The sequence below is a fragment of the Anomaloglossus baeobatrachus genome, chromosome 1 (genome assembly GCF_048569485.1).
Source record: "Anomaloglossus baeobatrachus isolate aAnoBae1 chromosome 1, aAnoBae1.hap1, whole genome shotgun sequence".
NCBI classification, from domain to species: domain Eukaryota; kingdom Metazoa; phylum Chordata; class Amphibia; order Anura; family Aromobatidae; genus Anomaloglossus; species Anomaloglossus baeobatrachus.
Window position 1 is genome coordinate 597,958,967 of NC_134353.1, and position 15,418 is coordinate 597,974,384.

The window sequence follows — 15,418 nt, forward strand, 5'->3', positions numbered from 1 at the left end:
GCTTCCCATACAGCCTGCACCCCCCAGATATCACACACTACACCCCCATATGTCACATACCCTGCTTCCCATACAGCCTGCACCCCCCCATATCACACACACACACTGCTCCCCATACAGCCTGCACCCCCCATATCACACACACACACTGCTCCCCATACAGCCTGCACCCCCCATATCCCACACACACACACACTGCTTCCCATACAGCCTGCACCCCCCATATCCCACACACACACACTGCTTCCCATACAGCCTGCACCCCCCAGATCTCACACACTACACCCCCATATGTCACATTATTATTATTATTATTATTATTTATTTATAGAGCACCATTAATTCCATGGTGCTGTACATGAGAAGGGGGTTACATACAAAATACGTATACAAGTTACAGTAGACAGACTAGTACAGAGGGAAGAGGGCCCTACCCTTGCGGGCTTACATTCTATAGGATTATGGGGAGGAGACAATAGGTGGGGTGTAGGTCAGGCGGCAGCTCCGCACGGTGGTCGGGCGGCAGCTCCGCACGGTGGTCGGGCGGCAGCTCCGCACGGTGGTCGGGCGGCAGCTCCGCACGGTGGTCGGGCGGCAGCTGCGCACGGTGGTCGGGCGGCAGCTGCGCACGGTGGTCGGGCGGCAGCTGCGCACGGTGGTCGGGCGGCAGCTGCGCACGGTGGTCGGGCGGCAGCGAGTTCATTGTAGATTGTAGGCATTTCTGAACAGGTGCGTTTTCAGGTTCCGTTTCAAGTTTGCAAGAGTAGGGGATAGTCTGACGTGTTGAGGCAGCGAGTTCCAGGAGACTGGGGATGCTCGGGAGAAGTCTTGGAGTCGGTTGTGTGAGGAGCGAATGAGAGAGGAGGAGAGGAGGAGATCTTGGGAGGACCGGAGGTGACGTGTTGGAGTGTAGTGGGAGAGTAGTTCGGAGATGTACGGAGGGGAAAGATTATGCACAGCTTTGTAGGTCAGTGTTAGAAGTTTGAATTGGATACGGTGGAAGATTGGAAGCCAGTGGAGGGACATGCAGAGAGGAGAAGCGGGGTGGTATTGAGGAGAGAGGTGGATAAGTCGGGCAGCAGAGTTAAGGATGGACTGGAGAGGGGCAAGCGTGTTGGCAGGGAGGCCACAGAGGAGGATGTTACAGTAGTCGAGGCGGGAGATTATGAGGGCATGCACTAGCATTTTAGTAGATTGCAAATTGAGGAAAGGGCGGATTCTGGAAATATTTTTGAGTTGAAGACGGCAGGAGGTGGTGAGGGATTGGATGTGTGGAATGAAGGATAAGGCAGAGTCAAAGGTCACTCCGAGGCAGCGAACTTTGGGTACTGGCGAGAGCGTGGTGTTATTTATTGTAATAGATAGATCAGGTGGAGAGTGTAGGTGAGACGGAGGAAAGATGATTAGTTCAGTTTTGGCCACATTGAGCTTTAGGAAGCGAGAGGAGAAGAAGGAGGATATAGCAGATAGACATTTCGGGATTTTGGACAGCAGAGATGTGGCATCTGGGCCAGAGAGGTAGATCTGGGTGTCGTCGGCATATAGGTGGTATTGGAAGCCATGGGACTTTATGAGTTGTCCCAGGCCAAATGTGTAGATAGAGAAAAGTAGGGGTCCTAGGACAGAGCCTTGAGGGACGCCAACAGAGAGATGGTGGGATGAAGAGGTTGTGTGGGAGTGGGAGACACTAAAAGTGCGATTTGAGAGGTATGAAGAGATCCAAGAGAGGGCGAGGTCTCTGACACCAAGGGAAGAGAGGATCTGTAGTAGGAGGGAGTGGTCAACGGTATCGAAGGCTGAGGACAGGTCTAGGAGTAGGAGTATAGAGAAGTGCTTGTTCGCTTTGGCAGTAAGCAAGTCATTTGTGATTTTAGTCAGGGCAGTTTCGGTGGAGTGATGTGGACGGAAGCCGGACTGTAGGTTGTCAAAGAGAGCGTTAGAGGAGAGGTGGGAGGAAAGTTCAGCATGGACATGCTGTTCCAGGAGTTTTGAGGCAAGTGGGAGTAGTGATATGGGGCGGTAGCTGGTAGTAGAGGTTGGATCGAGGGAAGGTTTCTTTAGGATAGGTGTGACTGTTGCATGTTTAAAGGCAGAGGGGAAGGTTCCAGTCGTTAAAGATAGGTTGAAGAGATGGGTTAAGGCTGGAATAAGGATGGTGGTGAGGTTGGGAAGGAGGTGGGATGGCATGGGGTCAAGTGCGCAGGTGGTGAGGTGCGCTTTTGAGAGCAGACGTGCAAGCTCTCCTTCGGTGATGGTGGGGAGGAAGTTTATGGGGGAGGGGCAGTGGTCAGCTACATGAAGGGGTTGTGGTGGCTGAGCAGAGAAGACTTGCCTTATTAGGTCGATTTTTTCTTGGAAATAGGTGGCAAATTCTTCTGCAGAGATGAGGGAGGTTGGAGGGGGCAGTGGTGGGCGAAGGAGGGAGTTGAAAGTGTTGAATAACTGTTTGGGGTTGTGTGTTAGAGAGGATATGAGGTTTCTGAAGTAGTCGTGTTTAGCGGAGGTGAGGACTGAACGAAATGTGTGAATTGCATTTTTGAATGTGGTGAAGTCTTCCTGGGAGTGCGTTTTCTTCCACCGCCGCTCTGCAGCCCTAGACCTTTGCCGCAGTTTTTTAGTGAGGCTGTTGTGCCAGGGTTGTCTATTGATTCGTCTCACTCTGCCATGCACAAGGGGAGCGACTGAATCAATAGCTGATGTGAGGGTGGTGTTGTAGAAAGTAGTGGCGCTGTCTGTGTCGTGGAGGGACGATATGGAGGACAGTGGGAGGATAGAGTCGGCGAGGGTGTGCATGTTGAGGTGTGCAAGGTTTCTGCGGGGATGTGCTAGGTGCTGGACAGGGGGGGTAGGTGAGGAGGACAGGGCTGAAAAGGTCAGAAGATGGTGGTCAGATAGGGGGAGGGGGGAAGTTGTGAAGTCAGAAAGGGGACAGAGGCGGGTGAAGATAAGGTCTAGTGTGTGTCCATCTTTGTGGGTGGCAGAGGTGGACCACTGAGTTAAGCCAAAAGACGAAGCAAGGGAGAGGAGTTTGGAAGCAGCTTGTTGGCGAGTGTCAGTGGGGATGTTGAAGTCACCCATGATGATGGTGGGAATGTCAGCAGAGAGAAAGTGTAGAAGCCAGGCAGAGAAGTGGTCGAGGAAGGCAGTGGTGGCGCCCGGGGGTCTGTATATGACAGCCACTTGGAGGTTGGAGGGAGAATAGATTCGGACAGAGTGCACTTCAAAGGAAGGCAGGTCGAGGGAGGGTAGAGGTGGGATTGTGGTGAAGTTGTAGTTGTTAGAAAGAAGGAGGCCCACTCCTCCACCTTGTCTATTGCCAGGGCGAGGAGTGTGGGAGAAGTGCAGGCCACCGTAGCATAGTGCAGCTGGGGAGGCAGAGTTGGATGGTGTCAGCCATGTTTCGGTGATGCCTAGAAAGGATAGATTGCTAGAGGTAAAGAGATCATGAATGATGTGCAGTTTATTACACACTGAACGGGCATTCCAGAGCGCTCCTGAGAGAGGGGGCGGCAGAGTGGGTGAGAGGGGAATAGTTTTTATGTTGGATAGATTGCAGTAGTTACTATTATGTGGAGAGTGGTGGGTGGGTGATAAAGAGGGGTGTACCATCCACGGGGGGCCAGGATTGGGGGCTATGTCACCAGCAGTGAGAAGGAGTAGAGAAAGGGAGAGCAGGTGGGAGAAGGAGAGTGGACGGCATGGTCTGCGCGATATTAGGAGCGACCTGAGGTTCAGGAGTAGGTCAGCAGATGAGGACAGATGAGAAGGCAGGAGGGAGGGGGAGATGAATATTTGCTTAGAGGGTGCTGGGGTGTGGGGATAGTGAAGGAGAGTGAGGAGGAGAGGGGCAAAGACTGTGAGGGCATAGGTGAACATGGTGGGGGTAGTGTGGTAAGTATATGAATTAACAAGTAAGTTGTGTCAGTGGAAAACTTGGTTAGAAAGAGCTGAAGAAGTTTACCTTCTGGTCATGTCTGGTTCATTTCTGGTATATTTCTGACACTTATGAGGCACTTATCCAGAGGCACGCACACAGACCACGGTCATAGACCTAGTGCAGTACTTATATACATGTCTCATTGACCCAGATGAACATCAGCTGACCAGCAGGGGTGAGGCACATGAAAGAATTACAAACAGGTAGGAAGCACATACCCTGCTTCCCATACAGCCTGCACCCCCCATATCACACACAATACACCCCCATATCTCACACACCCTGCTCACATATCTCACCCTGCCTGTACCCCAACTTACCCCTCTCAAACACTCTGCACCCCTTAACATCCTTCTGTCAGTCTGCAGCCCTCATATGCCCCTCACCCTGCAGCCCCCCCCACCCTCATGTCCCCTCTTTTCTTATTACCAGTCATGTGTCCCAATCTCCTTCAGGATTCAGTTCTCTTGCTTTCTGCCCGGCATCCTGTGTCTCCTCCCACACAGTCACATGGGCGTGACATCATCGCAGGTCCTGCAGGATGGAGATTCCGTCTGCTGTGCAGGTCAGGACTAGCACTCCTGCAGCTCAGACATGGCTGGTGGCCTCTCCAGGTCAGGGGCCCCTCTTCTGACACTGGGCTCCCCTGACTCACAGTTCGGCCACTACACAGCAGCACTACACATAGACGCAGAGCGGCTGCCGGGCCCCTATGTGTACTAGTGCCGCTGTGTAGTGGCCGGCCTGTGAGTCAGGGGAGCCCAGTGTCAGTAGAGGGGCGGCTCACTCGTTCCCCCGCTGATCCGGTCTCCTCGGCGCATCGTCCATTGCTGTCGCTCGCTGACCTCTCAGCAGGCGCGCAGTGATGACGTCACCGCGCTCGCTGCAGAGCTGTCAGAAGAACGCCGACAGTCACAGCGGGGAGAATGATAAGAGAGAGAGCGCGCCGCTCACTCTCTCATCATTGCTCTCAATTGTGCTGGCGCCGGCCCTGATCCTTCCCATAGACAGGTAGGAGCCCTGTCTGCGAGCCAGATACGGCCATCAAAAGAGCCATATCTGGCTCGCGAGCCATAGGTTCCCGACCCCTGTCCTAAGGGAAGGCGCGGGCTATAAAGAGGGACTTCTTGGAGTCACCAGTTGTTGATGGATGTCAATAAAGTCTTAATATTGTGATTCCCTCACCGTGTTGTCTGAGTAGTGTTCCGCCCACGGTTAAGAAGGTCGGGCGTTCAGTTGGGATGAGCCCTGGGCCATGCTGTCTTTCTAAAGGCGGCCGGGCCAGCGGACAAGAGCACCCACTGCCCCCTGTGTCTCCACACTTGGCTCTGAGAAGTGTGACTGATTGCTGGTGGGAACCCGTGGATAAATCAAGTTCACTGAACGAACATGGTGAAAAAGGCAAAAAAAACAATTTGGATTGGCGAGTGAACTTGATGCCAAACTTAATCCCAAACAATGAACCCCATACAATTCAAAGACGTTCAGGACTGTAAAATGGTCGTAGTAAGTGCTAGGGGGCTGCAAATTTAAGATAAATTATAGTAAGCGCAGGGTAGTTATACTTAACCCTACAATGTGTATCGGGGGCCTTTTAGGACCCAGTGCTTACTATTTTGCTATTATCTGCAAAATTACTTTAGTTAAAATTGTGAAACTCTAGGTATTCCTCAAGTATGTCGTTGGTAATATCCAGCTGTTCATATATTTTTTTTGCTAGGCATTTTGGTGTAACAATGCTTATTTGGGGAAAACCACATCTGTACGGATTGGGGGCCTTTTATTTTTATCATGTACTCAGCAGCATTTGTGTCTCAAGTTACTCTATTTGTAGTCAGGGTTGCTTGGGGGGGGGGGCATTATGCCATGTGAGGATGTCATATGATACACAATCCACAGAGGGCACTTTATGAGAGTGTCTTTGGCTTCAACAACAAAGTGACACTGGTATCTTACAAAGCAAAGGAGAAATCCATTATATTACTCAGTACCATGCATCATGATTGCAATATTGATAGGAAATTAAAATCAGAAATAATCCTGCATCACAATAAACTAAAGGAGGTGTAGACAAAATGAATGAAATGGTGAGAGAATATTCATGCAAGAGGCAAACAAGACGTTGGCCTGTAGTAATTTTTTCAAATATGCTTGATGTAGCAGCCCTGAATTGATTCATTATTTATACAGAAACTCATCCAGAATTCCATGCAAGTAGGACAGGATTTGCCTATTCTTGAAGGACCTTTGCCATGAACTTGTAATGCCTCACATGATAGAGCGAAGCAACTTGAAATGCTTGCCAAAGCAAACTAAAGAAGCAATGAAACAGTGTGGCGTACAGTTTCAGGATATTCCACAGCCAGGAGAAAGAAAACAAAAGCAGTTTCATTTGTCCAATAAACTTAAAGATGAAAACTGAGCGATATTGTACCACTTGTGGGGAAAATGTCGGTAAAGAACATTCTTCAGAAAAGATAACGTGAAAATTGTTTGGAAGACCAATAAAATTGAAAAGAAAAAGTTAGAAAAGAAATGTAGCTGCACCTAGTTTACTCTAGCTTTTTATACCTTTGTGTGTTTTTTCACATCTTTGTTTGAAATTTGGAAAAAAAAAGTTTTAGTGTTTTCTGCAAAAAATTATAATTAAATGTTGTGCATTATTCATATTTTATTTTGAAATTTTGAAATAAACTTTTAAAAGTTAGTTATGTGAGTTTCTCCATATGATTTGCACGGGGGCCTAAAAGGCCCCCCGTTACGTAAAAGTGTAGATTTGTGATGTCACGCATGCAAGGGTTAATGTGTTTCCCAGAGGCTCTTGCTGCAGTAAGGCTATGTGCGCACTTTGCTTTTTACCTGCTTTTTCAACTGCAGCGTTTAATGCCAAAATGGTTGTGTTCTGCTTTTCAAGCAAAGTCTATGGGAATTTGGTTTTCTTGTCCGCACTTTGCAGTTCAAACTGCAGCCTTTTTGTTGTAGAACTTTGGTCAAAAACTCAGCTTTGCAGGGCAAAACCCAAATGGCAAAAACATGACAATTGTTTTTGCCATTTGGGTTTTGCACTGCAAAGATGTGTTTTTGACCAAAGTTCTGCCACAAAAAGGCTGCAGTTTGAACTGCATAGTGCGGACAAGAAAACCAAATTCCCATAGACTTTGCTTGAAAAGCAGAACACAACCATTTTGGCATTAAACGCTGCAGTTGAAAAAGCAGGTAAAAAGCAGGTAAAAAGCAAAGTGCGCACATAGCCTAAGACTCTTATGGGCTTAGTTTCATGCATATTCACTGCTTCCCCACCCACTCTCTGTGCCAGTATCTGTGATTGGTTGCAGACTGCTGTACACGCCCCCAAACCTGTGTCTGCATCTGTGATTGGTTGCAGTTTGTTGAATAGTAGTACAAAAAGAAATAAGAAAAAAAGACGCATGCTCCCACCATATTTTGATAGCCAGTGCAGGTAAAATGCCAGCTGAAGCTCCCACCTGTGAGCTACTGTGGCTAGGTATCAAAATAAAGTGTCGGGGGGTGAGGGGGGGGAGGACAAATAAAAAACACACGACATAGGGTCTCCCCCATTTTTGATATCCAACAATGGTAAAGCAGATAGGTGGGGGCTGGCATTATAATTATAGGAGGCACAATGGATATTGCCCCTTGCCCCCAGCCTAAAAATATCAGCCCGCAGCTGCCCAGAGTTTTCACATCCATGTAGCAGTGCCGTGATAGTCATGGGACTTCGTATAGATTACATCGGATCTGAAAGGGTTGTTTGGTGTTAATGAAGGGTTGAAAGGGGGTATGTGTATTTTATTTCAAATATATGATATTTTTTTCAGTGTTTGTTTTATTTCTTTTCACTTACAAGATTAGTAATGGGAAGGTCTCGGACGCTTCCCACTACTAATCTACGACTTGATAGCAGCTGACAAATCAAAGCTGTCTTTAACCCCTTAATGACCGCGGGCAGTATTACTACGTCCTAGCGGTCCGTGTTACTGCCTGCGGTCTGCTTCCGGCAGCTTGCCGTGATCGGCAAACATCTCAGCTGATTTTCACAGTTGAGATGTGTGCCTGCCAGGCATGAGCAGAATCGTTATCTGCTCGTGCCGTTTAACCCCTTAAATAGCGCTGTCAATATGGGACAGCACCATTATAACGTTATCGGCGGTAAGCATTTACTCACCTGCCGATACCGGAAGTCACGTGACATGATCACGTCACTTCCAGTGGTTGTAATGGTAGCACAGGGTCATGTGATTTCGGTTTCACCCGGCCCGGAGTTGGGTCATGCAGAAAATGAGCATATCTGCTGTTTACAGATGTATAGCTGTGATCAGGAGATATGACACAGCGATCGGATTGTTGATCCATATAGCCCCCTAGGAGGACTAGTAAAATAAAAAGTTAAAAAAGTTTAAAAAAAATTAAAAAAAAAATTAAAAAAACCCTAAAAGTTCAAATCACCCCCCTTTCGTCTCATTTAAAATTAAAGGGTTAAAAATTAAAAAATATACACATTTGGTATCGCTGCGTTCAGAAATGCCCGATCTATGAAAATATAAAATCAATTAATCTGATCAGTAAACGGCGTAGCGGCAAAAAAATTCCAAACGCCAAAATTACGTTTTTTGGTCACTACGAATTTTGCACAAAATGCAATAACAGGCGATCAAAACTTAGCATCTGCGCAAAAATGGTACATTTAAAAATGGCAGCCTGAGACGCAAAAAATAAGCAATCACTGAGTCATAGCTCCCAAAAAAAGAGAACGCTACGGGTCTCAGAATATGGCGCAAAACGTGCACCACTTTTTTCGGACAACTGATTTTTTTAACCCCTTATATAAAAGTACACCTATACATGTTTGGTGTCTACGAACTCGCACTGACCTGAGGCATCACACCCATACATCAGTTTTACCATATCGTGAACGCAGTAAATAAAATCTCAAAAACAATAGTGCTATCGCACTTTTTTGCAATTTTTCCACATTTGGAATTTTTTTGCCGTTTTCCAGAACACTATATAGTAAAACTTATGGTTTAATTTAAAAGTACAGCTCATTCCGCAAAAAATGAGCCCTCACATGACCATATTGACTGAAAAATAAAGTTACGTCTCTCAAAAGAAGAATGGCGAAAAAAAAAACGGAAAACGAAAAATTGGCCGGTTGTGAAGGGGTTAAGAGTATGTGCGCACATCTGCGTTCTATTCCTCAGCGTTTAAGTCACTGCATGTGAGTTTCAAAACAAAGCCGAAAAGCTGCATTTTGAATGCATTGTGCATGCAGAATTCATACCTTCTGGATGCTTGCTCTACCATAGAGTGGGAAAAGCATCCAGAACGCCCAAAAGAAGTGACATGTTACTTTTTAGAACGCAACGATTTGGCAAAATATTTCAGTATGCAAAATGCTGCGTTCTAAAATGCAACGTGCGGATGGAAATTGCACAATCTTCATAGATTGCACTGGGGACGCACTTTATATTACCCCGATTACCACCACATTAGGGCAACCGGGATGAGCAGGCAAAAGCCCAGAATTATTGCATCTAATGAATGTGATCATTTTGGGCAGCTGCAGGCTGGAATATTTAGGCTTGGGGGGCAATTTTACAGTTCAGGTCCACTCATCCCTAGTGATTAGTAAACTAATTAGGAACATATTGCAATCACTTTGAACATCAGGTAACACGATACCCGATCTCTTTTTAAAAGATAGCGAATGCCAATGGAAAACATTGTTAAAAGAATTGTCACCAAAATACTATCCTCATACATTAAATAGATCTCTTAAATGGCACCTGTCAGTTCCCCTATGTCCTCCAACTCAACAGCATTCATATCTTTATGACAAAATTCGCTGCCTAACCAACCATCTATATATATAATTGCCTTATTCTGTCTGTCTGTCTTGCTCCAAAATTGTGTCCTTACGGTGACACAAAGCTGATTGGCCGCTGGGCTCACCATGGCCCCGCCCCCCACACGGATTGGCCGCTCGCCCAGGCTGCGCCCCCACACGGATTGGCCGGCCGCTCGCCCAGGCTCCGCCCCCCCCACAGATTGGCCTCTCGCCCCGGCACCCTGCAGGCATTGGCAACTCTGCCACGCCCCGCCCCCTCACGCAATGCACGCTAGCTCTGGCCCCGCCCCCCCGCATTCCCCGAACAGACACGGTAACGGAGCTACGACTACCAGGTGAGTACTGTACCCCTGGGAGCCCACATCAGCGTGCGCCGCCAAACCAGCCGACACATACCCTCGCATTGCTGGGGCTGGCCGGCGTATGCTGGTGTGGGCTCCCGTGCGAGCGGGGGACGAGATGCGCTGGTAACCATGGTAGCATAGTTACCAGCGCATCAAGGTCCTGCAGCGGCGAAAAATACACACACACACACACACACACACACAACAACACACACACACACATCAGATCACACTAACTCTCACACACACATCACATCGCATCCACACACTCACAACATCCTGGGATATCGCTTGCTTCTCGGCGGCGATATTGTGCTGTGAGCTTCCAGGACCTGCCGGAGGATCACATGGCCAGAAGCATGTGGTATCTCCGGATGTTGTATGAGCGTGTATGTGCAATATCGTCAATGTGTGTGAGTGTATGCGATCGGGTGTGTGTGAGTGTATGCGATCGGGTGTGTGTGAGTGTATGCGATCGGATCTGTGAGTGTCGGCAGAGGAGCACGGCGTGCTGGAGGAGGCTGGGAGGAGAGAGGCTGATCCTGGGGAAGGCTGGGATGGGGAGGCTGAGAGAAGAGAGGCTGATTCTGGGGGAGGCTGAGGCTGGGGTAGGCTGGGAGGAGAGAGGCTGATGCTGGGGACCGAAAAGGCATCAGCTGGGGACAGAAAAGGCTGATGCTAGGAGGAGAGAGGCTGATGCTGGGATGAGAGAGGCTGATGCTGGGAGGAGAGAGGCTGATGCTGGGGACAGAGAGGCTGATGCTGGGATGAGAGAGGCTGATGCTGGGGACAGAGAGGCTGAAGCTGGGAGGAGAGAGGCTGATGCTGGGATGAGAGAGGCTGATGCTGGGGACAGAGAGGCTGATGCTGGGGACGGAGAGGCTGATGCTGGGGACGGAGAGGCTGATGCTGGGATCAGAGAGGCTGATGCTGGGATCAGAGAGGCTGATGCTGGGATGAGAGAGGCTGATGCTGGGATGAGAGAGGCTGATGCTGGGATGAGAGAGGCTGATGCTAGGAGGAGAGAGGCTGATGCTGGGAGGAGAGAGGCTGATGCTGGGAGGAGAGAGGCTGATGCTGGGAGGAGAGAGGCTGATGCTGGGAGGAGAGAGGCTGATGCTGGGAGGAGAGAGGCTGATGCTGGGAGGAGAGAGGCTGATGCTGGGAGGAGAGAGGCTGATGCTGGGAGGAGAGAGGCTGATGCTGGGGACAGAGAGGCTGATGCTGGGGACAGAGAGGCTGATGCTGGGAGGAGAGAGGCTGATGCTGGGAGGAGAGAGGCTGATGCTGGGAGGAGAGAGGCTGATGCTGGGGACAGAGGCTGATGCTGGGAGGAGAGAGGCTGATGCTGGGATTAGAGAGGCTGATGCTGGGGACAGAGAGGCTGATGCTGGGGACAGAGAGGCTGATGCTGGGGACAGAGAGGCTGATGCTGGGGACGGAGAGGCTGATGCTGGGGACGGAGAGGCTGATGCTGGGGACGGAGAGGCTGATGCTGGGATAAGAGAGGCTGATGCTGGGAGGAGAGAGGCTGATGCTGGGAGGAGAGAGGCTGATGCTGGGAGGAGAGAGGCTGATGCTGCGGGTAGAGAGGCTGATGCTGGGAGGAGAGAGGCTGATGCTGCGGGCAGAGAGGCTGATGCTGCGGGCAGAGAGGCTGATGCTGCGGGTAGAGAGGCTGATGCTGGTGCAGCATGGGGGATGGAGCACGATGGGGGGTGCGCAGCATGGGGGATGGAGCACGTTTGGGAGTGCGCAGCATGGCGCATGGAGCACGTTTGGGAGTGCGCAGCATGGCGGATGGAGCACGTTTGGGAGTGCGCAGCATGGGGGATGCAGCACGATGGGGAGTGCGGAGTATGGCAGATGGAGCACGTTTGGGAGTGCGCAGCATGGCGGATGGACCACGGTTGGGAGTGCGCAGCATGGCAGATGGAGCACGATGGGGGGTGCGCAGCATAGGGGATGGAGCACGATGGGGAGTGCGCTGCATGGGGGATGGAGCACGATGGGGAGTGCGCTGCATGGGGGATGGAGCACGATGGGAAGTGCACACCTCCCCCAACACACACACGCGCGCACGCACTGCACAACACACCACACACACTGGGAACCACAAACAACTGCCCTACACAGACACCCACACACACAGACAACGCTGCACACACAAATATACCCACATACCGCACAACACACACATTGCACAAAACATACCTCCCCCAAAACACACCACACACACACAAACCGCGCAACACACATACAACGCTACAGACACACTGCGCTCCACAAACAACACAACACACATACAACACTGCTCTCACCCCCCGTCACACCCAGACAACACCCAGAACATGTACAGCGCCCTACACAAACACTTGGTAACTACACACAACAACATCTATAAATATATATATATAACAAAAATCATACATGAACTACACAATACGTAAATTCTAGAATACCCGATGCGTAGAATCGGGCCACCTTCTAGTGTATAATATTCACTAAAACCAATCTTTAAAAGAAAAAGAGGGTGCGCTCCTGTGTAAAATCTAATGATAACTTATTACGTGTGCAGTGTGATGGTCACACTCACCTGATCCTGTTGTACGTCAGGTACAACACTGGGGAGACAGCCGAAGGGAGGTCCACGGTGTACCGCTATGGCATCAGCGGGGATCTCGTCCTTTCCAGCCCGCAGTATTTCCAGCTCAGGCTGCCGCTCACACGATCGATATCCCACATGGAGGAGCACAGCCGTCAGACCAGCTCTGAGCTGCAGCTCCTCCTCTGTGGTGGACGGACCCGTAGAAAAGATGCCGGTGACTCACCGGCCCTTCAGAGGCTTGATGTGATTCAGGCAGAGTCTTGGAATAGCTGCAGCAGCCCCGTGCACTCCAAGGAGGAGAAGAATGGATTTGGGGATAATGAAAAAACCACGGTGTTGGCTGCGCTGCTATTAAAGTTCATAAAGATGATGGTATTGTTCCAAAAAAAACTTTTTTTATTGCAAGATTATAAGCCACAACGCGTTTCTGGGTTAAATGTTCCCCCTTCCTCAGGTAGCAACAATCATATGAAGTGGTATGCCTTATATATACATGAATATGTAGGTCCCCACACCCCTTGATTAATTCAACATATGGATCATAATGATCAATCAGCAGGGTTTTCAGGGACCTCGCCTCACAAAAATCAATTGTACATATTCACATTTGACAGCGATATTCAAGAAACCACAAATATATTTTGTCTCAAGTATATTGTGATACCCTCATCATTAAAAAAATCTTTTGAAATATATTTAGAAATTAATAAACATGAATAAAAAACTCATCAAGGAAATTAATAAACATGAATAAACATGTAAATTTTAAATCTCAAAATCTAAATTTCATATTTTCTTGTTTTTAAAGTAATTTCCTTGATGAGTTTTTTATTCATGTTTATTAATTTCTAAATATATTTCAAAAGATTTTTTTAATGATGAGGGTATCACAATATACTTGAGACAAAATATATTCGTGGTTTCTTGAATATCGCTGTCAAATGTGAATATGTACAATTGATTTTTGTGAGGCGAGGTCCCTGAAAACCCTGCTGATTGATCATTATGATCCATATGTTGAATTAATCAAGGGGTGTGGGGACCTACATATTCATGTATATATAAGGCATACCACTTCATATGATTGTTGCTACCTGAGGAAGGGGGAACATTTAACCCCGAAACGCGTTGTGGCTTATAATCTTGCAATAAAAAAAGTTTTTTTTGGAACAATACCATCATCTTTATGAACTTTAATAGCAGCGCAGCCAACACCGTGGTTTTTTCATTATCCCTAAAACCAATCTTTAAAAAAGGGATTTATAAACTGCGCTATTTCTATGCGAATTAGGGCCTCGAATAGTAGATGGGTGTTAGCTCCTTAGACTAGTCAGTCAATTGTCCCTATTATCACACCCCTGTGGGCATGATAAAATGATTTACATAAGCCGGAGTCTCTGTCAACTGGAAATCTCGCACATGAGCGAGACTTTCTTCACTCTCATCGAGCTTCTGAAACCCGATGTACGCGTATAAAAAAAAAAAAAAAGCTTACGATCATGTACAGTGTGCCTCTCTGAAAAGGGGATGCGTGCATCCAGATTCAGAGGCTCAATGTAAGTGAACAAAGCAGAGATCATATGAGATTTCTACAATCTGGTGAGGATGCCGGCTCATGGAAATCATGTTATCACGTCCATAGGGGCGTTATAACACAAAAGAAAGCTAACTAGTCTATGGAACAAACACCCCATTGACTATTCCCAGCCCTAATTAACATAGGAGCAGCAGAGTTTATAAATTTAAATGAAAGTCACTGGTGCTCAAGTGAAAAAAATAATTAATAAAAATAAATGTAGCTGCTACTAAGGTAATGAGATCGTGTGTAAGTCCCAAGGGCATAAAACAAAGAAAAATATATACCTACTGCGATAACATTCATAAACAATTATATAATGTAAGTGATTAAAATATATAGTGGTTACCTGTATATGCTTTAATGTATTCACAAATTCATCTTCCTAGTATTTTGTTAATACATTAAAGCATATACAGGTAACCACTATAGAATTTATAAATTCTTTTTTTTTAAAAAAACACAGATTTTTTTAATAAACATTATACAGGACTGGTTAGGCAGGGAGTTTGGTCATACAGATATGAATGCTGCTAGGTGGGGGGCATAGGGGACAGATACCCTTTAAACTTATAAGACTGGAGTACCTACTTAGAAAATCCATGTCAGCATGGCTGTATTATACTAATTTAGTGGTTAGTTGGTCTTAAAGTGGTTACTCCAGAGAGTAAAATGTTGCATATTTGGTCACACCTCCAGACCGTTAACCCTTTAAGAAAAAGAGACAGCAGTGTTTTAAAGGGGTAGTCCCAGCTCAGCAAATCATTGTCAACATGCTTGTACAATTTTAATCTAATTTGTTCATCTCAAATTAGATCATCAAAAGTTCATTAATTCAGTAACTCAACAGAAAAAGGGAAACATATTATATAGAATCATTACAATGTGAAGGAGACTGAAAAGACAAAAGGAGCTAATAGGGTACTAACGTTACGTATGTTTGTAGAATAAACACCAGATGTGCTCACCTGATACAGTTGTGAAAATAGTCACAACTGCTATTGAAAGCGTGTGGGCTATGACTGCAGCAAGCACCACGAGGAGTTAGCATCAAAAATACAAATAGAAGTGGACTCCTGAGCTG